Source organism: Ambystoma mexicanum, chromosome 13 (genome assembly GCF_040938575.1).
Source record: "Ambystoma mexicanum isolate Mex_15411 chromosome 13, UKY_AmexF1_1, whole genome shotgun sequence".
NCBI lineage: Eukaryota > Metazoa > Chordata > Amphibia > Caudata > Ambystomatidae > Ambystoma > Ambystoma mexicanum.
In genome coordinates this window covers 358,599,304-358,625,972 of record NC_090938.1, presented here as the reverse complement: position 1 = coordinate 358,625,972, position 26,669 = coordinate 358,599,304, and the positions used below count along the sequence as shown (strand labels likewise).

General features: G+C 44.6%; 22 non-coding genes across 22 annotated transcripts; 17 read left to right on the top strand and 5 right to left on the bottom strand.

Annotated features, from left to right (window-relative positions):
- The first annotated feature begins 385 nt into the window (after positions 1-385).
- TRNAS-GCU (transfer RNA serine (anticodon GCU)) lies at positions 386-467 on the top strand. Its single transcript has one exon. It is a non-coding gene; the product is annotated as a tRNA-Ser (tRNA).
- Positions 468-1,013: 546 nt separating this feature from the next.
- Positions 1,014-1,085, top strand: TRNAT-CGU (transfer RNA threonine (anticodon CGU)). The gene has a single exon. It is a non-coding gene; the product is annotated as a tRNA-Thr (tRNA).
- A 1,488-nt stretch (positions 1,086-2,573) lies between these two features.
- On the bottom strand, positions 2,574-2,668 carry TRNAI-UAU (transfer RNA isoleucine (anticodon UAU)). Its single transcript has 2 exons — positions 2,631-2,668; positions 2,574-2,609 (listed from the first exon to the last, which is right to left on the bottom strand). It is a non-coding gene; the product is annotated as a tRNA-Ile (tRNA).
- A 480-nt stretch (positions 2,669-3,148) lies between these two features.
- Positions 3,149-3,225, top strand: TRNAS-GCU (transfer RNA serine (anticodon GCU)). The gene has a single exon. It is a non-coding gene; the product is annotated as a tRNA-Ser (tRNA).
- Positions 3,226-3,690: 465 nt separating this feature from the next.
- Positions 3,691-3,762, top strand: TRNAT-UGU (transfer RNA threonine (anticodon UGU)). The gene has a single exon. It is a non-coding gene; the product is annotated as a tRNA-Thr (tRNA).
- A 687-nt stretch (positions 3,763-4,449) lies between these two features.
- On the top strand, positions 4,450-4,531 carry TRNAS-GCU (transfer RNA serine (anticodon GCU)). Its single transcript has one exon. It is a non-coding gene; the product is annotated as a tRNA-Ser (tRNA).
- Positions 4,532-5,077: 546 nt separating this feature from the next.
- Positions 5,078-5,149, top strand: TRNAT-CGU (transfer RNA threonine (anticodon CGU)). The gene has a single exon. It is a non-coding gene; the product is annotated as a tRNA-Thr (tRNA).
- A 1,488-nt stretch (positions 5,150-6,637) lies between these two features.
- TRNAI-UAU (transfer RNA isoleucine (anticodon UAU)) lies at positions 6,638-6,732 on the bottom strand. Its single transcript has 2 exons — positions 6,695-6,732; positions 6,638-6,673 (listed from the first exon to the last, which is right to left on the bottom strand). It is a non-coding gene; the product is annotated as a tRNA-Ile (tRNA).
- A 1,022-nt stretch (positions 6,733-7,754) lies between these two features.
- On the top strand, positions 7,755-7,826 carry TRNAT-UGU (transfer RNA threonine (anticodon UGU)). Its single transcript has one exon. It is a non-coding gene; the product is annotated as a tRNA-Thr (tRNA).
- Positions 7,827-8,513: 687 nt separating this feature from the next.
- Positions 8,514-8,595, top strand: TRNAS-GCU (transfer RNA serine (anticodon GCU)). The gene has a single exon. It is a non-coding gene; the product is annotated as a tRNA-Ser (tRNA).
- Positions 8,596-9,141: 546 nt separating this feature from the next.
- Positions 9,142-9,213, top strand: TRNAT-CGU (transfer RNA threonine (anticodon CGU)). The gene has a single exon. It is a non-coding gene; the product is annotated as a tRNA-Thr (tRNA).
- Positions 9,214-10,686: 1,473 nt separating this feature from the next.
- On the bottom strand, positions 10,687-10,781 carry TRNAI-UAU (transfer RNA isoleucine (anticodon UAU)). The gene is made up of 2 exons: positions 10,744-10,781; positions 10,687-10,722 (listed from the first exon to the last, which is right to left on the bottom strand). It is a non-coding gene; the product is annotated as a tRNA-Ile (tRNA).
- Positions 10,782-11,261: 480 nt separating this feature from the next.
- On the top strand, positions 11,262-11,338 carry TRNAS-GCU (transfer RNA serine (anticodon GCU)). Its single transcript has one exon. It is a non-coding gene; the product is annotated as a tRNA-Ser (tRNA).
- A 465-nt stretch (positions 11,339-11,803) lies between these two features.
- On the top strand, positions 11,804-11,875 carry TRNAT-UGU (transfer RNA threonine (anticodon UGU)). Its single transcript has one exon. It is a non-coding gene; the product is annotated as a tRNA-Thr (tRNA).
- Positions 11,876-12,562: 687 nt separating this feature from the next.
- TRNAS-GCU (transfer RNA serine (anticodon GCU)) lies at positions 12,563-12,644 on the top strand. Its single transcript has one exon. It is a non-coding gene; the product is annotated as a tRNA-Ser (tRNA).
- A 546-nt stretch (positions 12,645-13,190) lies between these two features.
- TRNAT-CGU (transfer RNA threonine (anticodon CGU)) lies at positions 13,191-13,262 on the top strand. Its single transcript has one exon. It is a non-coding gene; the product is annotated as a tRNA-Thr (tRNA).
- Positions 13,263-14,750: 1,488 nt separating this feature from the next.
- On the bottom strand, positions 14,751-14,845 carry TRNAI-UAU (transfer RNA isoleucine (anticodon UAU)). The gene is made up of 2 exons: positions 14,808-14,845; positions 14,751-14,786 (listed from the first exon to the last, which is right to left on the bottom strand). It is a non-coding gene; the product is annotated as a tRNA-Ile (tRNA).
- Positions 14,846-15,325: 480 nt separating this feature from the next.
- Positions 15,326-15,402, top strand: TRNAS-GCU (transfer RNA serine (anticodon GCU)). The gene has a single exon. It is a non-coding gene; the product is annotated as a tRNA-Ser (tRNA).
- Positions 15,403-15,867: 465 nt separating this feature from the next.
- TRNAT-UGU (transfer RNA threonine (anticodon UGU)) lies at positions 15,868-15,939 on the top strand. The gene has a single exon. It is a non-coding gene; the product is annotated as a tRNA-Thr (tRNA).
- Positions 15,940-16,626: 687 nt separating this feature from the next.
- On the top strand, positions 16,627-16,708 carry TRNAS-GCU (transfer RNA serine (anticodon GCU)). The gene has a single exon. It is a non-coding gene; the product is annotated as a tRNA-Ser (tRNA).
- A 7,520-nt stretch (positions 16,709-24,228) lies between these two features.
- Positions 24,229-24,300, top strand: TRNAT-CGU (transfer RNA threonine (anticodon CGU)). The gene has a single exon. It is a non-coding gene; the product is annotated as a tRNA-Thr (tRNA).
- Positions 24,301-25,788: 1,488 nt separating this feature from the next.
- On the bottom strand, positions 25,789-25,883 carry TRNAI-UAU (transfer RNA isoleucine (anticodon UAU)). The gene is made up of 2 exons: positions 25,846-25,883; positions 25,789-25,824 (listed from the first exon to the last, which is right to left on the bottom strand). It is a non-coding gene; the product is annotated as a tRNA-Ile (tRNA).
- Between the last annotated feature and the right edge of the window lie 786 nt (positions 25,884-26,669).

Below are 26,669 nucleotides of genomic sequence, written 5' to 3'. Positions count from 1 at the left end.
AAGGGTTATTGCCATCACTCACTATTTAAATTCAATGACATCACAGGAAGCAGCAGCATCTGAACTTTGATCTTGGCTGGAAACGTTGAATGATGCCAAACACTGGGAAACTGGAGCTTGCGTTATGCTGGTTTTACTACTAATGGTGTGCCATACGGAAGAACAAGCACCTTCCTCTGGATTAGTGTTGTGAACCCTCCAGGAGCTCTTGTTATATTTTTCTGAACTTCAACTTGATGTGTTTATCTATCAATGGCCGGGTAAGGAAGAACGAGTCAACGATCTTGTTTCTATTATGACAAACATGATCTATTTTTCACTGACTTTGCACCACCATTGTTTTATCTCTTCTTTAAGCATGGGACTCGAGCACCGTTCCCAAACAGACGAGGTGGCCGAGTGGTTAAGGCGATGGACTGCTAATCCATTGTGCTCTGCACGCGTGGGTTCGAATCCCACCTTCGTCGTATTTTTTCTTTATAGTCTGCATTTAAACATAGACCAAAGTCTTTCAACCTCCCTGTGAAAGACAGGAATGAGTACAGATATGGAAATAGAGATGTAAAAATAAGTTCATTGGTGCAGGCGGAGAATGAAATTAGTCAAAGACTTTCCTCGTAGGTTTCCATTCTTTACTATTATAGGAGCCAAAATCAGCGCAGTTAGTAAACTCCCAAGCTTACATCCCAAATTCTTTTTTCTTTTAGTTGTCTGCCTTTTACATGTTCCTTTTGCCATCATTCTGACCTGCTATCTAAACTCATGAACCTGTTCAGCATCCTACTCAATACATACATACCCGTAAAAGTACATACTCAAACGCATACCGACAATGTATCACCAACATAAGCACACACGCTTTCGCAAATCAGATGTATGATGACGTACTGAACACATGCAGAGATATACAGCCATTTTTACACAACCAGAAATTCATATACCTGGAGATCTACCTAGGTAAAACCCATGGTTTCTTTGCACTTTCTGTTGTTGGCTGTGAGCAAGCAGCAGGTGGCCTTGTAGCTCAGTGGCAGAGCACTGGTCTCGTAAACCAGGGGTCATGAGTTCAAACCTCATCAGGGCCTCGGGCGGATTATTTTCAAAAAGCACGGGGAAGAGAAGCCAGAGTTGCACCATCTACAGAGAACCTTTTATGACGGGATGCATCCTCATAATTGAAGTCTTCCACAGAAGGAGTGAAATAGAGTTCGAGAGGAAGGCCTAATGTTTTCAGGCAAAGACTGACAAAAACCTTGCAATGTCGCATGTAGCTGCTTTGGTGAAAAGACTGTTCAAGTTCACAATGCAACGGAGGGGTGTTCCCCATCTCCATACAATCATCTCTTTGATAATGTAAACGTGCCAGGCGTGTTGAAAGACAAAGACAGACACAACCGCACATACCAGTTGAAGAAAGACAGCCAGCAAACACATTTGTATAGAGGTAAGCAAGCCTCAATTAGAGATGTGAGTCCCTCCGTTTCTGCGGGAGTCCACAAGTTTAATAAAAAATGAACACATATCTTTCATGTTCTAATGATTACCAATCTTTCTGATTAGCTCTGCATAGCTCCAATGGCTATGTGTGTGTGTGTGTGTGTATGTGCCCGTGTGTGTAGGGGAAGGGGTCGGTAGATGTGTTCACGCAGAGCAAGTTGCATACATCGCCAACAGCCATTCTCTCCTGCTCCTGTGCATCCAGTTCGGAAGCGAACCCACCCAATTGTTCTATATGTCTGCTACCCTGACCGCATTCACACATCATTGGCTATTAGTATGCAGCTTGTGGGCGCTGTCAATGGGATATAAGCACCATTCCCCATGTCTGCAATAGCTAGACCAGATTCTGAGGTATGATGAGCAGGGGTCCAGGCACTTCGCCTGACGAACGCCGGGCTTAGCCCTGCCGGGCCTAGCCCTGAGGGGCCTAACTGGGCATGGCCCTGTGTAAGGTAGGGTGAGCAGGGGACCACTTGCAACTAACCTTCGGCACCAATCAGGCATGGAGAGGTCTGTGCAAATGCCCAGCCCTTTAGCAATCTCGATCTGCAAAACCTTCAACTCCTAATTCTCATGGCTCCCAGAAGCCCTAGCCCATATGCAAATGAGGCGAGTTCCTATCAGCATCCTTGTTCTGCTTGATTTTATCAAAGTGACTGCCTGATTAGTGAAAGGGTATTTATTCTCAGAGGTTTGCTTCAAAGGCGATAATGCAGTAAATAGACAACATTATTCTTTGTAAGTTGATATTGTCTCCTGGATCCTACTCCAGTAACCCTTTTTCTACCTTTACAAATGTCTTCCGTAAGTGGTGCTCAGCAGAAAATGGAGTATAATAACAGTTGACATTTTTTATTTTCTGTTCTATTTTCAAAAACCCTCCGTAGCTGTATTTAAAGCGCAAACACCCCATAAATAACTTGCAATGAGTATTCCATGTCTAAAAGGCAGAGGAGCTGTCATACAACATTAACTGACAATCAAGGAAACCTTGAGGTGAACCAAAAAATGTCCAGAACATTTATTGGTTCAATAATTCAGTTTTGAGGTGAATTTGTAAAAAGTTCCAAAGTTGCTCCAGGTGAGGCTTGAACTCACAACCTCGGCATTGCTCACTGCATGTACTGCTGTATAAGTACCGCGCGCTAACCGATTGCGCCACTGGAGCTGCTGTGTTTTGGTTTTCAACATGAAACTACACCCACAAACACACACACAAGTGTACAAAAGCACCCACAAGCTCTGGCATTGTCTTTTTAGCTGACACCAAATTATGGGTGCCTTGTAGTGCCCATATTGTGCCACTGGAGCTTACCTTTTAGCCTGATATACACTTTGCCACTGATGTTCAGCCAATGGTGCAGTCAAATGTCCCTTCTACATTTTTGTCATGCTGCAGGCAGTGCCACTGGAGCCAGCATGATGCTCTTCCTCATATTCAACACGTGTCAATTGAAACACCTCCCAATGTCATCTTGGCGATGCCTATAAACACCCCAGGACTTTGATGAATTTTTCTCAACAGCAAGTGAGGCAGTTTTCCTGCAAACGGCTGGATGTACCTCAACAAGGAACGCATTGTGGTTCTATTTTGAAGATGTTTGTGTTATTACCTGTAAAGACTTGAATGCCTAACATAATCCCTGTAGACGAGGTGGCCGAGTGGTTAAGGCGATGGACTGCTAATCTACTGTACACGCGTGGTTTCGAATCCCACCTTTGTCGATTTTAACTTTTGAAATCTTTTTTAAACATCTGCATTGCTCTAAGCACCATTGCCATTGGCTTTCAAAGAACATACAGACAAAAGTGAAAATATGCATGTTAGTTGATTAAGAAGGACACAAACAAGGTTGTCGTGTTACTGGCAGGAATGCAATCTGCTGTGCTTGACTACCCTTTGAGCCAGAATCCGGATAGAAATTTAAAAAAGCAAAGGTAATATCCATATTGTCTCTCTGCTGCCATGTACATGTTTTTTTCAACTTTCACGCATCACATCTCCTCATTAGTCACCCTAAAATTGCACGGAATACGCACAAATTAGCTGCTCCTCAAAAAATCGGCCAGAAAAAAACAGGTCAAATCACAATCATATACATACATTCTCACACACCCTTCAAATATGTCTACCCAGTAAACATCATGTTGTGTGCTCGTTGTGTTGCTGTTATGCGTCGTAACCTGAGGGGCTCTGTAGCTCAGTGGCAGAGCACTGGTCTTGTAAACCAGGGGTCGTGAGTTCGATCCTCATCAGGGCCTCCAAATGGTAATTTTCTTGAACATTGTTGAATAGGAACTGATATTGCACATTGTACCTGTGCAACCTTTTACCAATGGATTCGGGCCTATAACAAAGCCACAAGCGCAAGGTGTCTGAATAGTCTGTGGGGAAGGTCGGCTTTCTGGACCTAATTTCTTCAAGAAAAAGACCTTGATAATCTTGTGATGACAGATGCAGATGATCACGGTGAAGCCCTTACTCTATTGAACAGTACAGCGGTTCTGGGTTGCACGCCTTTCTCTATTTTCAGGGACGTTGATGTGGCAAAATTTAATTGGAAAAGGGTTATTGCCATCACTCACTATTTAAATTCAATGACATCACAGGAAGCAGCAGCATCTGAACTTTGATCTTGGCTGGAAACGTTGAATGATGCCAAACACTGGGAAACTGGAGCTTGCGTTATGCTGGTTTTACTACTAATGGTGTGCCATACGGAAGAACAAGCACCTTCCTCTGGATTAGTGTTGTGAACCCTCCAGGAGCTCTTGTTATATTTTTCTGAACTTCAACTTGATGTGTTTATCTATCAATGGCCGGGTAAGGAAGAACGAGTCAACGATCTTGTTTCTATTATGACAAACATGATCTATTTTTCACTGACTTTGCACCACCATTGTTTTATCTCTTCTTTAAGCATGGGACTCGAGCACCGTTCCCAAACAGACGAGGTGGCCGAGTGGTTAAGGCGATGGACTGCTAATCCATTGTGCTCTGCACGCGTGGGTTCGAATCCCACCTTCGTCGTATTTTTTCTTTATAGTCTGCATTTAAACATAGACCAAAGTCTTTCAACCTCCCTGTGAAAGACAGGAATGAGTACAGATATGGAAATAGAGATGTAAAAATAAGTTCATTGGTGCAGGCGGAGAATGAAATTAGTCAAAGACTTTCCTCGTAGGTTTCCATTCTTTACTATTATAGGAGCCAAAATCAGCGCAGTTAGTAAACTCCCAAGCTTACATCCCAAATTCTTTTTTCTTTTAGTTGTCTGCCTTTTACATGTTCCTTTTGCCATCATTCTGACCTGCTATCTAAACTCATGAACCTGTTCAGCATCCTACTCAATACATACATACCCGTAAAAGTACATACTCAAACGCATACCGACAATGTATCACCAACATAAGCACACACGCTTTCGCAAATCAGATGTATGATGACGTACTGAACACATGCAGAGATATACAGCCATTTTTACACAACCAGAAATTCATATACCTGGAGATCTACCTAGGTAAAACCCATGGTTTCTTTGCACTTTCTGTTGTTGGCTGTGAGCAAGCAGCAGGTGGCCTTGTAGCTCAGTGGCAGAGCACTGGTCTCGTAAACCAGGGGTCATGAGTTCAAACCTCATCAGGGCCTCGGGCGGATTATTTTCAAAAAGCACGGGGAAGAGAAGCCAGAGTTGCACCATCTACAGAGAACCTTTTATGACGGGATGCATCCTCATAATTGAAGTCTTCCACAGAAGGAGTGAAATAGAGTTCGAGAGGAAGGCCTAATGTTTTCAGGCAAAGACTGACAAAAACCTTGCAATGTCGCATGTAGCTGCTTTGGTGAAAAGACTGTTCAAGTTCACAATGCAACGGAGGGGTGTTCCCCATCTCCATACAATCATCTCTTTGATAATGTAAACGTGCCAGGCGTGTTGAAAGACAAAGACAGACACAACCGCACATACCAGTTGAAGAAAGACAGCCAGCAAACACATTTGTATAGAGGTAAGCAAGCCTCAATTAGAGATGTGAGTCCCTCCGTTTCTGCGGGAGTCCACAAGTTTAATAAAAAATGAACACATATCTTTCATGTTCTAATGATTACCAATCTTTCTGATTAGCTCTGCATAGCTCCAATGGCTATGTGTGTGTGTGTGTGTGTATGTGCCCGTGTGTGTAGGGGAAGGGGTCGGTAGATGTGTTCACGCAGAGCAAGTTGCATACATCGCCAACAGCCATTCTCTCCTGCTCCTGTGCATCCAGTTCGGAAGCGAACCCACCCAATTGTTCTATATGTCTGCTACCCTGACCGCATTCACACATCATTGGCTATTAGTATGCAGCTTGTGGGCGCTGTCAATGGGATATAAGCACCATTCCCCATGTCTGCAATAGCTAGACCAGATTCTGAGGTATGATGAGCAGGGGTCCAGGCACTTCGCCTGACGAACGCCGGGCTTAGCCCTGCCGGGCCTAGCCCTGAGGGGCCTAACTGGGCATGGCCCTGTGTAAGGTAGGGTGAGCAGGGGACCACTTGCAACTAACCTTCGGCACCAATCAGGCATGGAGAGGTCTGTGCAAATGCCCAGCCCTTTAGCAATCTCGATCTGCAAAACCTTCAACTCCTAATTCTCATGGCTCCCAGAAGCCCTAACCCATATGCAAATGAGGCGAGTTCCTATCAGCATCCTTGTTCTGCTTGATTTTATCAAAGTGACTGCCTGATTAGTGAAAGGGTATTTATTCTCAGAGGTTTGCTTCAAAGGCGATAATGCAGTAAATAGACAACATTATTCTTTGTAAGTTGATATTGTCTCCTGGATCCTACTCCAGTAACCCTTTTTCTACCTTTACAAATGTCTTCCGTAAGTGGTGCTCAGCAGAAAATGGAGTATAATAACAGTTGACATTTTTTATTTTCTGTTCTATTTTCAAAAACCCTCCGTAGCTGTATTTAAAGCGCAAACACCCCATAAATAACTTGCAATGAGTATTCCATGTCTAAAAGGCAGAGGAGCTGTCATACAACATTAACTGACAATCAAGGAAACCTTGAGGTGAACCAAAAAATGTCCAGAACATTTATTGGTTCAATAATTCAGTTTTGAGGTGAATTAGTAAAAAGTTCCAAAGTTGCTCCAGGTGAGGCTTGAACTCACAACCTCGCCATTGCTCACTGCATGTACTGCTGTATAAGTACCGCGCGCTAACCGATTGCGCCACTGGAGCTGCTGTGTTTTGGTTTTCAACATGAAACTACACCCACAAACACACACACAAGTGTACAAAAGCACCCACAAGCTCTGGCATTGTCTTTTTAGCTGACACCAAATTATGGGTGCCTTGTAGTGCCCATATTGTGCCACTGGAGCTTACCTTTTAGCCTGATATACACTTTGCCACTGATGTTCAGCCAATGGTGCAGTCAAATGTCCCTTCTACATTTTTGTCATGCTGCAGGCAGTGCCACTGGAGCCAGCATGATGCTCTTCCTCATATTCAACACGTGTCAATTGAAACACCTCCCAATGTCATCTTGGCGATGCTTATAAACACCCCAGGACTTTGATGAATTTTTCTCAACAGCAAGTGAGGCAGTTTTCCTGCAAACGGCTGGATGTACCTCAACAAGGAACGCATTGTGGTTCTTTTTTGAAGATGTTTGTGTTATTACCTGTAAAGACTTGAATGCCTAACATAATCCCTGTAGACGAGGTGCCCGAGTGGTTAAGGCGATGGACTGCTAATCTACTGTACACGCGTGGTTTCGAATCCCACCTTTGTCGATTTTAACTTTTGAAATCTTTTTTAAACATCTGCATTGCTCTAAGCACCATTGCCATTGGCTTTCAAAGAACATACAGACAAAAGTGAAAATATGCATGTTAGTTGATTAAGAAGGACACAAACAAGGTTGTCGTGTTACTGGCAGGAATGCAATCTGCTGTGCTTGACTACCCTTTGAGCCAGAATCCGGATAGAAATTTAAAAAAGCAAAGGTAATATCCATATTGTCTCTCTGCTGCCATGTACATGTTTTTTTCAACTTTCACGCATCACATCTCCTCATTAGTCACCCTAAAATTGCACGGAATACGCACAAATTAGCTGCTCCTCAAAAAATCGGCCAGAAAAAAACAGGTCAAATCACAATCATATACATACATTCTCACACACCCTTCAAATATGTCTACCCAGTAAACATCATGTTGTGTGCTCGTTGTGTTGCTGTTATGCGTCGTAACCTGAGGGGCTCTGTAGCTCAGTGGCAGAGCACTGGTCTTGTAAACCAGGGGTCGTGAGTTCGATCCTCATCAGGGCCTCCAAATGGTAATTTTCTTGAACATTGTTGAATAGGAACTGATATTGCACATTGTACCTGTGCAACCTTTTACCAATGGATTCGGGCCTATAACAAAGCCACAAGCGCAAGGTGTCTGAATAGTCTGTGGGGAAGGTCGGCTTTCTGGACCTAATTTCTTCAAGAAAAAGACCTTGATAATCTTGTGATGACAGATGCAGATGATCACGGTGAAGCCCTTACTCTATTGAACAGTACAGCGGTTCTGGGTTGCACGCCTTTCTCTATTTTCAGGGACGTTGATGTGGCAAAATTTAATTGGAAAAGGGTTATTGCCATCACTCACTATTTAAATTCAATGACATCACAGGAAGCAGCAGCATCTGAACTTTGATCTTGGCTGGAAACGTTGAATGATGCCAAACACTGGGAAACTGGAGCTTGCGTTATGCTGGTTTTACTACTAATGGTGTGCCATACGGAAGCTCAAGCACCTTCCTCTGGATTAGTGTTGTGAACCCTCCAGGAGCTCTTGTTATATTTTTCTGAACTTCAACTTGATGTGTTTATCTATCAATGGCCGGGTAAGGAAGAACGAGTCAACGATCTTGTTTCTATTATGACAAACATGATCTATTTTTCACTGACTTTGCACCACCATTGTTTTATCTCTTCTTTAAGCATGGGATTCGAGCACCGTTCCCAAACAGACGAGGTGGCCGAGTGGTTAAGGCGATGGACTGCTAATCCATTGTGCTCTGCACGCGTGGGTTCGAATCCCACCTTCGTCGTATTTTTTCTTTATAGTCTGCATTTAAACATAGACCAAAGTCTTTCAACCTCCCTGTGAAAGACAGGAATGAGTACAGATATGGAAATAGAGATGTAAAAATAAGTTCATTGGTGCAGGCGGAGAATGAAATTAGTCAAAGACTTTCCTCGTAGGTTTCCATTCTTTACTATTATAGGAGCCAAAATCAGCGCAGTTAGTAAACTCCCAAGCTTACATCCCAAATTCTTTTTTCTTTTAGTTGTCTGCCTTTTACATGTTCCTTTTGCCATCATTCTGACCTGCTATCTAAACTCATGAACCTGTTCAGCATCCTACTCAATACATACATACCCGTAAAAGTACATACTCAAACGCATACCGACAATGTATCACCAACATAAGCACACACGCTTTCGCAAATCAGATGTATGATGACGTACTGAACACATGCAGAGATATACAGCCATTTTTACACAACCAGAAATTCATATACCTGGAGATCTACCTAGGTAAAACCCATGGTTTCTTTGCACTTTCTGTTGTTGGCTGTGAGCAAGCAGCAGGTGGCCTTGTAGCTCAGTGGCAGAGCACTGGTCTCGTAAACCAGGGGTCATGAGTTCAAACCTCATCAGGGCCTCGGGCGGATTATTTTCAAAAAGCACGGGGAAGAGAAGCCAGAGTTGCACCATCTACAGAGAACCTTTTATGACGGGATGCATCCTCATAATTGAAGTCTTCCACAGAAGGAGTGAAATAGAGTTCGAGAGGAAGGCCTAATGTTTTCAGGCAAAGACTGACAAAAACCTTGCAATGTCGCATGTAGCTGCTTTGGTGAAAAGACTGTTCAAGTTCACAATGCAACGGAGGGGTGTTCCCCATCTCCATACAATCATCTCTTTGATAATGTAAACGTGCCAGGCGTGTTGAAAGACAAAGACAGACACAACCGCACATACCAGTTGAAGAAAGACAGCCAGCAAACACATTTGTATAGAGGTAAGCAAGCCTCAATTAGAGATGTGAGTCCCTCCGTTTCTGCGGGAGTCCACAAGTTTAATAAAAAATGAACACATATCTTTCATGTTCTAATGATTACCAATCTTTCTGATTAGCTCTGCATAGCTCCAATGGCTATGTGTGTGTGTGTGTGTGTATGTGCCCGTGTGTGTAGGGGAAGGGGTCGGTAGACATCGCCAACAGCCATTCTCTCCTGCTCCTGTGCATCCAGTTCGGAAGCGAACCCACCCAATTGTTCTATATGTCTGCTACCCTGACCGCATTCACACATCATTGGCTATTAGTATGCAGCTTGTGGGCGCTGTCAATGGGATATAAGCACCATTCCCCATGTCTGCAATAGCTAGACCAGATTCTGAGGTATGATGAGCAGGGGTCCAGGCACTTCGCCTGACGAACGCCTGACAAACGCCGGGCTTAGCCCTGCCGGGCCTAGCCCTGAGGGGCCTAACTGGGCATGGCCCTGTGTAAGGTAGGGTGAGCAGGGGACCACTTGCAACTAACCTTCGGCACCAATCAGGCATGGAGAGGTCTGTGCAAATGCCCAGCCCTTTAGCAATCTCGATCTGCAAAACCTTCAACTCCTAATTCTCATGGCTCCCAGAAGCCCTAGCCCATATGCAAATGAGGCGAGTTCCTATCAGCATCCTTGTTCTGCTTGATTTTATCAAAGTGACTGCCTGATTAGTGAAAGGGTATTTATTCTCAGAGGTTTGCTTCAAAGGCGATAATGCAGTAAATAGACAACATTATTCTTTGTAAGTTGATATTGTCTCCTGGATCCTACTCCAGTAACCCTTTTTCTACCTTTACAAATGTCTTCCGTAAGTGGTGCTCAGCAGAAAATGGAGTATAATAACAGTTGACATTTTTTATTTTCTGTTCTATTTTCAAAAACCCTCCGTAGCTGTATTTAAAGCGCAAACACCCCATAAATAACTTGCAATGAGTATTCCATGTCTAAAAGGCAGAGGAGCTGTCATACAACATTAACTGACAATCAAGGAAACCTTGAGGTGAACCAAAAAATGTCCAGAACATTTATTGGTTCAATAATTCAGTTTTGAGGTGAATTAGTAAAAAGTTCCAAAGTTGCTCCAGGTGAGGCTTGAACTCACAACCTCGGCATTGCTCACTGCATGTACTGCTGTATAAGTACCGCGCGCTAACCGATTGCGCCACTGGAGCTGCTGTGTTTTGGTTTTCAACATGAAACTACACCCACAAACACACACACAAGTGTACAAAAGCACCCACAAGCTCTGGCATTGTCTTTTTAGCTGACACCAAATTATGGGTGCCTTGTAGTGCCCATATTGTGCCACTGGAGCTTACCTTTTAGCCTGATATACACTTTGCCACTGATGTTCAGCCAATGGTGCAGTCAAATGTCCCTTCTACATTTTTGTCATGCTGCAGGCAGTGCCACTGGAGCCAGCATGATGCTCTTCCTCATATTCAACACGTGTCAATTGAAACACCTCCCAATGTCATCTTGGCGATGCCTATAAACACCCCAGGACTTTGATGAATTTTTCTCAACAGCAAGTGAGGCAGTTTTCCTGCAAACGGCTGGATGTACCTCAACAAGGAACGCATTGTGGTTCTATTTTGAAGATGTTTGTGTTATTACCTGTAAAGACTTGAATGCCTAACATAATCCCTGTAGACGAGGTGGCCGAGTGGTTAAGGCGATGGACTGCTAATCTACTGTACACGCGTGGTTTCGAATCCCACCTTTGTCGATTTTAACTTTTGAAATCTTTTTTAAACATCTGCATTGCTCTAAGCACCATTGCCATTGGCTTTCAAAGAACATACAGACAAAAGTGAAAATATGCATGTTAGTTGATTAAGAAGGACACAAACAAGGTTGTCGTGTTACTGGCAGGAATGCAATCTGCTGTGCTTGACTACCCTTTGAGCCAGAATCCGGATAGAAATTTAAAAAAGCAAAGGTAATATCCATATTGTCTCTCTGCTGCCATGTACATGTTTTTTTCAACTTTCACGCATCACATCTCCTCATTAGTCACCCTAAAATTGCACGGAATACGCACAAATTAGCTGCTCCTCAAAAAATCGGCCAGAAAAAAACAGGTCAAATCACAATCATATACATACATTCTCACACACCCTTCAAATATGTCTACCCAGTAAACATCATGTTGTGTGCTCGTTGTGTTGCTGTTATGCGTCGTAACCTGAGGGGCTCTGTAGCTCAGTGGCAGAGCACTGGTCTTGTAAACCAGGGGTCGTGAGTTCGATCCTCATCAGGGCCTCCAAATGGTAATTTTCTTGAACATTGTTGAATAGGAACTGATATTGCACATTGTACCTGTGCAACCTTTTACCAATGGATTCGGGCCTATAACAAAGCCACAAGCGCAAGGTGTCTGAATAGTCTGTGGGGAAGGTCGGCTTTCTGGACCTAATTTCTTCAAGAAAAAGACCTTGATAATCTTGTGATGACAGATGCAGATGATCACGGTGAAGCCCTTACTCTATTGAACAGTACAGCGGTTCTGGGTTGCACGCCTTTCTCTATTTTCAGGGACGTTGATGTGGCAAAATTTAATTGGAAAAGGGTTATTGCCATCACTCACTATTTAAATTCAATGACATCACAGGAAGCAGCAGCATCTGAACTTTGATCTTGGCTGGAAACGTTGAATGATGCCAAACACTGGGAAACTGGAGCTTGCGTTATGCTGGTTTTACTACTAATGGTGTGCCATACGGAAGAACAAGCACCTTCCTCTGGATTAGTGTTGTGAACCCTCCAGGAGCTCTTGTTATATTTTTCTGAACTTCAACTTGATGTGTTTATCTATCAATGGCCGGGTAAGGAAGAACGAGTCAACGATCTTGTTTCTATTATGACAAACATGATCTATTTTTCACTGACTTTGCACCACCATTGTTTTATCTCTTCTTTAAGCATGGGACTCGAGCACCGTTCCCAAACAGACGAGGTGGCCGAGTGGTTAAGGCGATGGACTGCTAATCCATTGTGCTCTGCACGCGTGGGTTCGAATCCCACCTTCGTCGTATTTTTTCTTTATAGTCTGCATTTAAACATAGACCAAAGTCTTTCAACCTCCCTGTGAAAGACAGGAATGAGTACAGATATGGAAATAGAGATGTAAAAATAAGTTCATTGGTGCAGGCGGAGAATGAAATTAGTCAAAGACTTTCCTCGTAGGTTTCCATTCTTTACTATTATAGGAGCCAAAATCAGCGCAGTTAGTAAACTCCCAAGCTTACATCCCAAATTCTTTTTTCTTTTAGTTGTCTGCCTTTTACATGTTCCTTTTGCCATCATTCTGACCTGCTATCTAAACTCATGAACCTGTTCAGCATCCTACTCAATACATACATACCCGTAAAAGTACATACTCAAACGCATACCGACAATGTATCACCAACATAAGCACACACGCTTTCGCAAATCAGATGTATGATGACGTACTGAACACATGCAGAGATATACAGCCATTTTTACACAACCAGAAATTCATATACCTGGAGATCTACCTAGGTAAAACCCATGGTTTCTTTGCACTTTCTGTTGTTGGCTGTGAGCAAGCAGCAGGTGGCCTTGTAGCTCAGTGGCAGAGCACTGGTCTCGTAAACCAGGGGTCATGAGTTCAAACCTCATCAGGGCCTCGGGCGGATTATTTTCAAAAAGCACGGGGAAGAGAAGCCAGAGTTGCACCATCTACAGAGAACCTTTTATGACGGGATGCATCCTCATAATTGAAGTCTTCCACAGAAGGAGTGAAATAGAGTTCGAGAGGAAGGCCTAATGTTTTCAGGCAAAGACTGACAAAAACCTTGCAATGTCGCATGTAGCTGCTTTGGTGAAAAGACTGTTCAAGTTCACAATGCAACGGAGGGGTGTTCCCCATCTCCATACAATCATCTCTTTGATAATGTAAACGTGCCAGGCGTGTTGAAAGACAAAGACAGACACAACCGCACATACCAGTTGAAGAAAGACAGCCAGCAAACACATTTGTATAGAGGTAAGCAAGCCTCAATTAGAGATGTGAGTCCCTCCGTTTCTGCGGGAGTCCACAAGTTTAATAAAAAATGAACACATATCTTTCATGTTCTAATGATTACCAATCTTTCTGATTAGCTCTGCATAGCTCCAATGGCTATGTGTGTGTGTGTGTGTGTATGTGCCCGTGTGTGTAGGGGAAGGGGTCGGTAGATGTGTTCACGCAGAGCAAGTTGCATACATCGCCAACAGCCATTCTCTCCTGCTCCTGTGCATCCAGTTCGGAAGCGAACCCACCCAATTGTTCTATATGTCTGCTACCCTGACCGCATTCACACATCATTGGCTATTAGTATGCAGCTTGTGGGCGCTGTCAATGGGATATAAGCACCATTCCCCATGTCTGCAATAGCTAGACCAGATTCTGAGGTATGATGAGCAGGGGTCCAGGCACTTCGCCTGACGAACGCCGGGCTTAGCCCTGCCGGGCCTAGCCCTGAGGGGCCTAACTGGGCATGGCCCTGTGTAAGGTAGGGTGAGCAGGGGACCACTTGCAACTAACCTTCGGCACCAATCAGGCATGGAGAGGTCTGTGCAAATGCCCAGCCCTTTAGCAATCTCGATCTGCAAAACCTTCAACTCCTAATTCTCATGGCTCCCAGAAGCCCTAGCCCATATGCAAATGAGGCGAGTTCCTATCAGCATCCTTGTTCTGCTTGATTTTATCAAAGTGACTGCCTGATTAGTGAAAGGGTATTTATTCTCAGAGGTTTGCTTCAAAGGCGATAATGCAGTAAATAGACAACATTATTCTTTGTAAGTTGATATTGTCTCCTGGATCCTACTCCAGTAACCCTTTTTCTACCTTTACAAATGTCTTCCGTAAGTGGTGCTCAGCAGAAAATGGAGTATAATAACAGTTGACATTTTTTATTTTCTGTTCTATTTTCAAAAACCCTCCGTAGCTGTATTTAAAGCGCAAACACCCCATAAATAACTTGCAATGAGTATTCCATGTCTAAAAGGCAGAGGAGCTGTCATACAACATTAACTGACAATCAAGGAAACCTTGAGGTGAACCAAAAAATGTCCAGAACATTTATTGGTTCAATAATTCAGTTTTGAGGTGAATTAGTAAAAAGTTCCAAAGTTGCTCCAGGTGAGGCTTGAACTCACAACCTCGGCATTGCTCACTGCATGTACTGCTGTATAAGTACCGCGCGCTAACCGATTGCGCCACTGGAGCTGCTGTGTTTTGGTTTTCAACATGAAACTACACCCACAAACACACACACAAGTGTACAAAAGCACCCACAAGCTCTGGCATTGTCTTTTTAGCTGACACCAAATTATGGGTGCCTTGTAGTGCCCATATTGTGCCACTGGAGCTTACCTTTTAGCCTGATATACACTTTGCCACTGATGTTCAGCCAATGGTGCAGTCAAATGTCCCTTCTACATTTTTGTCATGCTGCAGGCAGTGCCACTGGAGCCAGCATGATGCTCTTCCTCATATTCAACACGTGTCAATTGAAACACCTCCCAATGTCATCTTGGCGATGCCTATAAACACCCCAGGACTTTGATGAATTTTTCTCAACAGCAAGTGAGGCAGTTTTCCTGCAAACGGCTGGATGTACCTCAACAAGGAACGCATTGTGGTTCTATTTTGAAGATGTTTGTGTTATTACCTGTAAAGACTTGAATGCCTAACATAATCCCTGTAGACGAGGTGGCCGAGTGGTTAAGGCGATGGACTGCTAATCTACTGTACACGCGTGGTTTCGAATCCCACCTTTGTCGATTTTAACTTTTTAAATCTTTTTTAAACATCTGCATTGCTCTAAGCACCATTGCCATTGGCTTTCAAAGAACATACAGACAAAAGTGAAAATATGCATGTTAGTTGATTAAGAAGGACACAAACAAGGTTGTCGTGTTACTGGCAGGAATGCAATCTGCTGTGCTTGACTACCCTTTGAGCCAGAATCCGGATAGAAATTTAAAAAAGCAAAGGTAATATCCATATTGTCTCTCTGCTGCCATGTACATGTTTTTTTCAACTTTCACGCATCACATCTCCTCATTAGTCACCCTAAAATTGCACGGAATACGCACAAATTAGCTGCTCCTCAAAAAATCGGCCAGAAAAAAACAGGTCAAATCACAATCATATACATACATTCTCACACACCCTTCAAATATGTCTACCCAGTAAACATCATGTTGTGTGCTCGTTGTGTTGCTGTTATGCGTCGTAACCTGAGGGGCTCTGTAGCTCAGTGGCAGAGCACTGGTCTTGTAAACCAGGGGTCGTGAGTTCGATCCTCATCAGGGCCTCCAAATGGTAATTTTCTTGAACATTGTTGAATAGGAACTGATATTGCACATTGTACCTGTGCAACCTTTTACCAATGGATTCGGGCCTATAACAAAGCCACAAGCGCAAGGTGTCTGAATAGTCTGTGGGGAAGGTCGGCTTTCTGGACCTAATTTCTTCAAGAAAAAGACCTTGATAATCTTGTGATGACAGATGCAGATGATCACGGTGAAGCCCTTACTCTATTGAACAGTACAGCGGTTCTGGGTTGCACGCCTTTCTCTATTTTCAGGGACGTTGATGTGGCAAAATTTAATTGGAAAAGGGTTATTGCCATCACTCACTATTTAAATTCAATGACATCACAGGAAGCAGCAGCATCTGAACTTTGATCTTGGCTGGAAACGTTGAATGATGCCAAACACTGGGAAACTGGAGCTTGCGTTATGCTGGTTTTACTACTAATGGTGTGCCATACGGAAGAACAAGCACCTTCCTCTGGATTAGTGTTGTGAACCCTCCAGGGGCTCTTGTTATATTTTTCTGAACTTCAACTTGATGTGTTTATCTATCAATGGCCGGGTAAGGAAGAACGAGTCAACGATCTTGTTTCTATTATGACAAACATGATCTATTTTTCACTGACTTTGCACCACCATTGTTTTATCTCTTCTTTAAGCATGGGACTCGAGCACCGTTCCCAAACAGACGAGGTGGCCGAGTGGTTAAGGCGATGGACTGCTAATCCATTGTGCTCTGCACGCGTGGGTTCGAATCCCACCTTCGTCGTATTTTTTCTTTATAGTCTGCATTTAAACATAGACCAAAGTCTTTCAACCTCCCTGTGAAAGACAGGAATGAGTACAGATATGGAAATAGAGATGTAAAAATAAGTTCATTGGTGCAGGCGGAGAATGAAATTAGTCAAAGACTTTCCTCGTAGGTTTCCATTCTTTACTATTATAGGAGCCAAAATCAGCGCAGTTAGTAAACTCCCAAGCTTACATCCCAAATTCTTTTTTCTTTTAGTTGTCTGCCTTTTACATGTTCCTTTTGCCATCATTCTGACCTGCTATCTAAACTCATGAACCTGTTCAGCATCCTACTCAATACATACATACCCGTAAAAGTACATACTCAAACGCATACCGACAATGTATCACCAACATAAGCACACACTGTTAGGGAGAATTCTCTGTTTAGGCTGAATTTCCCTACCTAGTGAGTCCCCCAGCAGCTTTGCTGGATTTCTGGGGTTTATTTTTTTCTCCTGCCAAGAGTGAGACTCTTTTACCCTCACTCTTGGACATGTTGAAGTGTGTTTTCTTGGTTAAACCTTGTGTTGAATGGGCTATGGGGTCTTTTACTCCATAGGGCCTCATGTATTTTTGTGATGTGGGTTACACAGCACCCTCTGTGCCGTGACCCAGGGGTGTCCTAGGGACTCCCCAACATAGACTCCATACCCTGGGACTGACTACTGTCTCCCAGGGCATGTAAAGTCACCAAAGACTTTGCTAGTCTTGAATCCTGAACAGAACCAGTACAAACCATCATATTGTGGACGTACTGGCTGGGGCAATTCGATTGCCCCAGGGTCTGTTAGTCGAGGGGGCACGTCTCCGTCCCCCCTGATCGAGTTTTGGCTGGTGGCAGTGGAAACTACGTTTTATATTCGACCGCGAATATTTTCCTATGGGATTTCCCATTGTTTTAGGCTAACACATTTAATTATTTATTTACGGTAGCCTTAAACATACCACCGGTTTATATATTTATTTTTATAACTCCGGTTGGGACTTTTTGCCAAAACTTGATTCTAAAATGGCGTTGGTGTTCGCCTCTGTAACTCTGACCCAAAGTGGAGCCCTTTGTTCCACTTTTGGCGGGCTTCTCCACAGAAGCCCTCCAAAGTGGTGCCACTCTGTCTGGGGTACTTAGGAGGGGTGGAGGGGGATTTAGGCACCCTGGACTGAGTTACCTTGGTAACTCAAGTCGCACTCCGTCCTGATTGGCCCAAGTGGTGAGCCGCCCGGCTCACCACTTAGCATGTTTGAGTGACAGCTAGGCTGGGTGAATGGGGGTTTGCTGCATAAAAGCAGGGCTTTGGGGACTGGAACTTCAGAAGTCGCCACAGGACCAAGAATCCGACGAGGGAAGAGCTGAGCCGACCTGCTTCGACGACACCACCCGGTGGAGCCCTGCTGAACCGTCTCACCACTTTTTCCCGACGACCGAGGAGAACTCTTAACGGAGTGGCTCCTTCCCTTGACTGGTGGGGACAACCAGTTTTCGCCTTCTTTCCGTTCTTTGAGGTATCTCGTGGCCGCCTTGCCTGTGCCAAGCACCCCGGCAACCGGAATACCACACTTTACCCCCATACCGCGAAAGTCGGTACCAACCCTTTAACCGGAGGACTCCGCGGCTGGTTTCTTCCCGGGCAGTGCAACGACCCTCTTCTTCTGCTCTTCAGCGAGAACTTCTTCTCCCCTGACCGACGTCGAGCCCTGCTGCCACTGCCTGGAACAACTGCCACCGCTGGAGGATCCTTTCCGCTTAAGGTACTGTGTTCTGCCTGGCTTCCCTTGCTACCGACTGTACGGGGTAGATTTAGTCCCCGGCTTTCGAACCTGGGAGTGCCTGGGACACTTTGGCTAAACTTTCTGAGCCACTCTAACCTCTTTTTGACTCTTTGCAAGACTTTGAATCTCTAACTAACAGTGTGATCTTGGGCACATTTTCGCTCCGGCTACTCTAAGAGTGGGCCCTGCCTAGTGACTTTTGCTCACCTGTGACTTTATTCTTCTTTAAGCCTATTGCAAGTGCTCTGGACCTTAGAGTGGTGTGTCTAACCCATTTCTGCTTTTTCTCTCCCTTTCTTGGAAACTACTAGAGTGTCATCTAACGTTAAGCACTCACCTCTGTTTTAATTAAGTGGTGTTTACTTAGAGTTGTCTAGATAGGAGAAAGGATTGAATCTACTTTCATTATAACTGTGTTGAAGTGCTTTTACTATATTTTTGCTAGAGTGTTTTTAACTTATGTGTATTTTAAATAAATAACTATATACTTTTGAAACCAAGCTCTGGTCAGTGTTTGCTTGTGCTATTGTGTTTTGGTACATATTGTGTATACTTTACATACTGCCTAACTCTTCTTGAGAGAAGTCTGACTGCTCAGCCACAGCTACCAGGTAAATCTGGGTGGTACAGACTGCTACCAAAGGGGTTTACTGCTCTACCTGTAGTCTTAAATCTTTTGCAGTGTTCCCCAAGGGAACTGCACAGGTTTCTGCCTAACACTGGTGTACAGCGGTGGGATTTGTATTGAGTATACATTTTATTGTGCTTTAGATACCTTAGTGCAACTAACCACAAAGCTTAGCACTGAAAAAGTAAAACCTCTAACATGTCAGTTATAGAAAGCTATAGTCAAGAGTCCCTTGCAGCCAAAACTGCTGATTGTTTAAGAGTGCTCTGTAAACATAAGGATCTCCTGACTAAGGGCAAAAAAATGGAGCTGATTGAAAGATTGTTAGCTAACCAAAGTCTGGGTGATGGTTCAGAGGAACCTACCACTCCAGCAACTGTAGATGACAGTGTTGAAGTTAACATGGAGCAAAATGTTGATGATTCTGAGGAAGAGTCAGAAGAGGAGGGTGAGGCTGTTGTAACTGTCCCCCCTAGGCCTCTGCCTGCTCTACCTGCTGTGCCTACTGGACCTTTACCAGGTCCCACATTTAGTCCTCAGTACTTTGAACTGGAGAAAATGAAGCTAGAATTGGAGTATAAGAAACTTAATGCTCAAACTGACAAAGAACTAAGGCTAAGGGAAATGGAGCTCAAGTATGACTTAGAAATGAAGAAATTATCTGTTGAGAATGTTTCTCTCTCTGGCTCCTCTAGAAGTTCCAGTCCTAAAAGACCCCGGATGCCTAAAGAATTGATTGGTATGTATGAGCCTAAGTTGGATGTGTTGGATTGGTTGTCTCTGTTTGAATATAATCATGGGCTCCAGAACATCACAGGGAATGACTTACTCACCTGGTTGTTCTCTAGGCTTCCCCCTGTTGCAACTGATGTGGTAATGGAGATGGGGGAGGAGGATAGGAAGGACTATGAATGTGTGAAACTAGCTTTGATAGCTAGGTTTGGGAAGACCCCTTCCCAGTATCTTAAGAGGTTTAGGAACCTCAAAAAGCATGATGGTACCCCTTGGGCTACCTGGGTGAGTGAATGTTTGAAAAACTTAGAGGGATGGATTAAGGGTTACAAGGTGAACACTTATGAAGGTATGAAGAATTTGTTTATGTTGGAGACTATTTATGATGCCTGCTCTCCTGAGCTCAGACAACACTTGGCTGATTCCAGGGAATTGGATTCCAGGAAACTAGCTAAGGCTGCTGACTTGTGGGTTGCCAACAGGGCCACTCACAAGGATTCTGGGGTAACTCAGAAGAAGGATGGGGAGAAACAGTCTAAAAAGGACTCCAAAGAGAATTCTAATAATTCCTATCCCAAAGAGGGCCCCAAACCACAAAATAACCAGGGTAAGCCACATGGGAAACCTAGTCAGGCTACTGTACCTTCTGGCCACAAGCCAGAAGGAGGTCAGAACAAGCCACCCTTCCAGAGAGCATTTGGACAATGCTATGTCTGTCAGGGTACTGCCCATATCAAAGGAGATCCCAAGTGCAAGGGTAAACCTGCAGGGATCAGCACAGTCTCCTTAGCCTTCACTCCTGAGGATGAAGTACAGATGGCTAGTGCCCACTTTGAACTCTTTGCTGAAGAACCCTTGGGTCTTCAAGCAACTGTAAACTTAGAGCCTATGGGTCTGGTTAGTCCCCAGAATAGGGTTGTGTATAACTCCCTACCTGTTAACTCTAAGGTGTATTATGTGGACAGTGTTCTTGTCAATGGCCAGGATACTCCTGCCAGGAGAGACACTGGGGCCAGCAGAACAGTAGTGGATGAAAGCTTCTTTCAACCTGAGGATGTGGCCAAAGCACCCAAAGGTCCCACTAAGATGTCTGGAGGCCCTGTCCAAATGGTTCCTATTCTACCAGCCCTCATTCAGTGTAACAACATGACAGTGAGGATCCCTGTCAGTGTTCAGACTGAGGTACCTGGGAAGGTCCTGTTGGGGAATGACCTAAGAACTCTAGGAGTAGTGTCACATACCCCCAGGCCTCCCAGTATGGAGAAGCAGAACTTAACCAAATTGGCTAGAAAGGCTACCTTGAAGGACCCTTCTAAGCATGTGGGACCCTCTACTGAGAACCCCACTACAAGCCCTGGTGTTAGTAAGTTGACCTCTAACCCAGGCACATTTCAGGATAGTATGCTAGGAACATGGGCGCCCCAACCAAGCTCCATCATTGTTCCCCTAGTCTCAGAGTCTCTGCCTCCCCCTGCTTCTGAGGAAGAGGTGGCTAGACCAACTAGGCCCCTATCTGGACCTGAGAGAACTGGTAATTCTCAGTGCTGGTGGAAAACCAGAAAGGAAAAGTCTAAGGCCAAAAACCTTCAGACTGTTGGACCTTCTACTGAAGACCCCAACTCAACTCCTAATATTAGGGGGGAAACTCCTAAAATAGGTAAGGGTAGATCTAAGAGGAAGGGGAAGCAGGTGAATTGCCTAACCCCAACCCCTCCAACCAAGAGGCCTAAGACCCAACCTGCTCCCACAAGAGAGGTGGTGAGGAACCTTGGAGGCCCCTCTAGATCTAAGGGAATCCTTTATAAGGACCCCTTCAAAAAGCCTAACATAGGTTCAGAAGTTGTACCAACTTCTGAGGGACTGGTCAACCAGATCCCCTATAACAAAAAGACTGATGTTCCTCAAAGGGTTTGTAGGTCCTTTAGCTTGCAAAAGAAAACCTTTGAGTTCTCCCTTAAGCAAAGGTCAAGGTGTCACCATCAAAATGCTGATGGACTCTCTAGGATGTATATCATCGACTAGAGGTATGAGGTTCATCCGGGAGTGGATTAAATCCTCCTGTCCCTTAGTCTGGGGGGGGCGAGTGTTAGGGAGAATTCTCTGTTTAGGCTGAATTTCCCTACCTAGTGAGTCCCCCAGCAGCTTTGCTGGATTTCTGGGGTTTATTTTTTTCTCCTGCCAAGAGTGAGACTCTTTTACCCTCACTCTTGGACATGTTGAAGTGTGTTTTCTTGGTTAAACCTTGTGTTGAATGGGCTATGGGGTCTTTTACTCCATAGGGCCTCATGTATTTTTGTGATGTGGGTTACACAGCACCCTCTGTGCCGTGACCCAGGGGTGTCCTAGGGACTCCCCAACATAGACTCCATACCCTGGGACTGACTACTGTCTCCCAGGGCATGTAAAGTCACCAAAGACTTTGCTAGTCTTGAATCCTGAACAGAACCAGTACAAACCATCATATTGTGGACGTACTGGCTGGGGCAATTCGATTGCCCCAGGGTCTGTTAGTCGAGGGGGCACGTCTCCGTCCCCCCTGATCGAGTTTTGGCTGGTGGCAGTGGAAACTACGTTTTATATTCGACCGCGAATATTTTCCTATGGGATTTCCCATTGTTTTAGGCTAACACATTTAATTATTTATTTACGGTAGCCTTAAACATACCACCGGTTTATATATTTATTTTTATAACTCCGGTTGGGACTTTTTGCCAAAACTTGATTCTAAAATGGCGTTGGTGTTCGCCTCTGTAACTCTGACCCAAAGTGGAGCCCTTTGTTCCACTTTTGGCGGGCTTCTCCACAGAAGCCCTCCAAAGTGGTGCCACTCTGTCTGGGGTACTTAGGAGGGGTGGAGGGGGATTTAGGCACCCTGGACTGAGTTACCTTGGTAACTCAAGTCGCACTCCGTCCTGATTGGCCCAAGTGGTGAGCCGCCCGGCTCACCACTTAGCATGTTTGAGTGACAGCTAGGCTGGGTGAATGGGGGTTTGCTGCATAAAAGCAGGGCTTTGGGGACTGGAACTTCAGAAGTCGCCACAGGACCAAGAATCCGACGAGGGAAGAGCTGAGCCGACCTGCTTCGACGACACCACCCGGTGGAGCCCTGCTGAACCGTCTCACCACTTTTTCCCGACGACCGAGGAGAACTCTTAACGGAGTGGCTCCTTCCCTTGACTGGTGGGGACAACCAGTTTTCGCCTTCTTTCCGTTCTTTGAGGTATCTCGTGGCCGCCTTGCCTGTGCCAAGCACCCCGGCAACCGGAATACCACACTTTACCCCCATACCGCGAAAGTCGGTACCAACCCTTTAACCGGAGGACTCCGCGGCTGGTTTCTTCCCGGGCAGTGCAACGACCCTCTTCTTCTGCTCTTCAGCGAGAACTTCTTCTCCCCTGACCGACGTCGAGCCCTGCTGCCACTGCCTGGAACAACTGCCACCGCTGGAGGATCCTTTCCGCTTAAGGTACTGTGTTCTGCCTGGCTTCCCTTGCTACCGACTGTACGGGGTAGATTTAGTCCCCGGCTTTCGAACCTGGGAGTGCCTGGGACACTTTGGCTAAACTTTCTGAGCCACTCTAACCTCTTTTTGACTCTTTGCAAGACTTTGAATCTCTAACTAACAGTGTGATCTTGGGCACATTTTCGCTCCGGCTACTCTAAGAGTGGGCCCTGCCTAGTGACTTTTGCTCACCTGTGACTTTATTCTTCTTTAAGCCTATTGCAAGTGCTCTGGACCTTAGAGTGGTGTGTCTAACCCATTTCTGCTTTTTCTCTCCCTTTCTTGGAAACTACTAGAGTGTCATCTAACGTTAAGCACTCACCTCTGTTTTAATTAAGTGGTGTTTACTTAGAGTTGTCTAGATAGGAGAAAGGATTGAATCTACTTTCATTATAACTGTGTTGAAGTGCTTTTACTATATTTTTGCTAGAGTGTTTTTAACTTATGTGTATTTTAAATAAATAACTATATACTTTTGAAACCAAGCTCTGGTCAGTGTTTGCTTGTGCTATTGTGTTTTGGTACATATTGTGTATACTTTACATACTGCCTAACTCTTCTTGAGAGAAGTCTGACTGCTCAGCCACAGCTACCAGGTAAATCTGGGTGGTACAGACTGCTACCAAAGGGGTTTACTGCTCTACCTGTAGTCTTAAATCTTTTGCAGTGTTCCCCAAGGGAACTGCACAGGTTTCTGCCTAACACACACGCTTTCGCAAATCAGATGTATGATGACGTACTGAACACATGCAGAGATATACAGCCATTTTTACACAACCAGAAATTCATATACCTGGAGATCTACCTAGGTAAAACCCATGGTTTCTTTGCACTTTCTGTTGTTGGCTGTGAGCAAGCAGCAGGTGGCCTTGTAGCTCAGTGGCAGAGCACTGGTCTCGTAAACCAGGGGTCATGAGTTCAAACCTCATCAGGGCCTCGGGCGGATTATTTTCAAAAAGCACGGGGAAGAGAAGCCAGAGTTGCACCATCTACAGAGAACCTTTTATGACGGGATGCATCCTCATAATTGAAGTCTTCCACAGAAGGAGTGAAATAGAGTTCGAGAGGAAGGCCTAATGTTTTCAGGCAAAGACTGACAAAAACCTTGCAATGTCGCATGTAGCTGCTTTGGTGAAAAGACTGTTCAAGTTCACAATGCAACGGAGGGGTGTTCCCCATCTCCATACAATCATCTCTTTGATAATGTAAACGTGCCAGGCGTGTTGAAAGACAAAGACAGACACAACCGCACATACCAGTTGAAGAAAGACAGCCAGCAAACACATTTGTATAGAGGTAAGCAAGCCTCAATTAGAGATGTGAGTCCCTCCGTTTCTGCGGGAGTCCACAAGTTTAATAAAAAATGAACACATATCTTTCATGTTCTAATGATTACCAATCTTTCTGATTAGCTCTGCATAGCTCCAATGGCTATGTGTGTGTGTGTGTGTGTATGTGCCCGTGTGTGTAGGGGAAGGGGTCGGTAGATGTGTTCACGCAGAGCAAGTTGCATACATCGCCAACAGCCATTCTCTCCTGCTCCTGTGCATCCAGTTCGGAAGCGAACCCACCCAATTGTTCTATATGTCTGCTACCCTGACCGCATTCACACATCATTGGCTATTAGTATGCAGCTTGTGGGCGCTGTCAATGGGATATAAGCACCATTCCCCATGTCTGCAATAGCTAGACCAGATTCTGAGGTATGATGAGCAGGGGTCCAGGCACTTCGCCTGACGAACGCCGGGCTTAGCCCTGCCGGGCCTAGCCCTGAGGGGCCTAACTGGGCATGGCCCTGTGTAAGGTAGGGTGAGCAGGGGACCACTTGCAACTAACCTTCGGCACCAATCAGGCATGGAGAGGTCTGTGCAAATGCCCAGCCCTTTAGCAATCTCGATCTGCAAAACCTTCAACTCCTAATTCTCATGGCTCCCAGAAGCCCTAGCCCATATGCAAATGAGGCGAGTTCCTATCAGCATCCTTGTTCTGCTTGATTTTATCAAAGTGACTGCCTGATTAGTGAAAGGGTATTTATTCTCAGAGGTTTGCTTCAAAGGCGATAATGCAGTAAATAGACAACATTATTCTTTGTAAGTTGATATTGTCTCCTGGATCCTACTCCAGTAACCCTTTTTCTACCTTTACAAATGTCTTCCGTAAGTGGTGCTCAGCAGAAAATGGAGTATAATAACAGTTGACATTTTTTATTTTCTGTTCTATTTTCAAAAACCCTCCGTAGCTGTATTTAAAGCGCAAACACCCCATAAATAACTTGCAATGAGTATTCCATGTCTAAAAGGCAGAGGAGCTGTCATACAACATTAACTGACAATCAAGGAAACCTTGAGGTGAACCAAAAAATGTCCAGAACATTTATTGGTTCAATAATTCAGTTTTGAGGTGAATTAGTAAAAAGTTCCAAAGTTGCTCCAGGTGAGGCTTGAACTCACAACCTCGGCATTGCTCACTGCATGTACTGCTGTATAAGTACCGCGCGCTAACCGATTGCGCCACTGGAGCTGCTGTGTTTTGGTTTTCAACATGAAACTACACCCACAAACACACACACAAGTGTACAAAAGCACCCACAAGCTCTGGCATTGTCTTTTTAGCTGACACCAAATTATGGGTGCCTTGTAGTGCCCATATTGTGCCACTGGAGCTTACCTTTTAGCCTGATATACACTTTGCCACTGATGTTCAGCCAATGGTGCAGTCAAATGTCCCTTCTACATTTTTGTCATGCTGCAGGCAGTGCCACTGGAGCCAGCATGATGCTCTTCCTCATATTCAACACGTGTCAATTGAAACACCTCCCAATGTCATCTTGGCGATGCCTATAAACACCCCAGGACTTTGATGAATTTTTCTCAACAGCAAGTGAGGCAGTTTTCCTGCAAACGGCTGGATGTACCTCAACAAGGAACGCATTGTGGTTCTATTTTGAAGATGTTTGTGTTATTACCTGTAAAGACTTGAATGCCTAACATAATCCCTGTAGACGAGGTGGCCGAGTGGTTAAGGCGATGGACTGCTAATCTGCTGTACACGCGTGGTTTCGAATCCCACCTTTGTCGATTTTAACTTTTGAAATCTTTTTTAAACATCTGCATTGCTCTAAGCACCATTGCCATTGGCTTTCAAAGAACATACAGACAAAAGTGAAAATATGCATGTTAGTTGATTAAGAAGGACACAAACAAGGTTGTCGTGTTACTGGCAGGAATGCAATCTGCTGTGCTTGACTACCCTTTGAGCCAGAATCCGGATAGAAATTTAAAAAAGCAAAGGTAATATCCATATTGT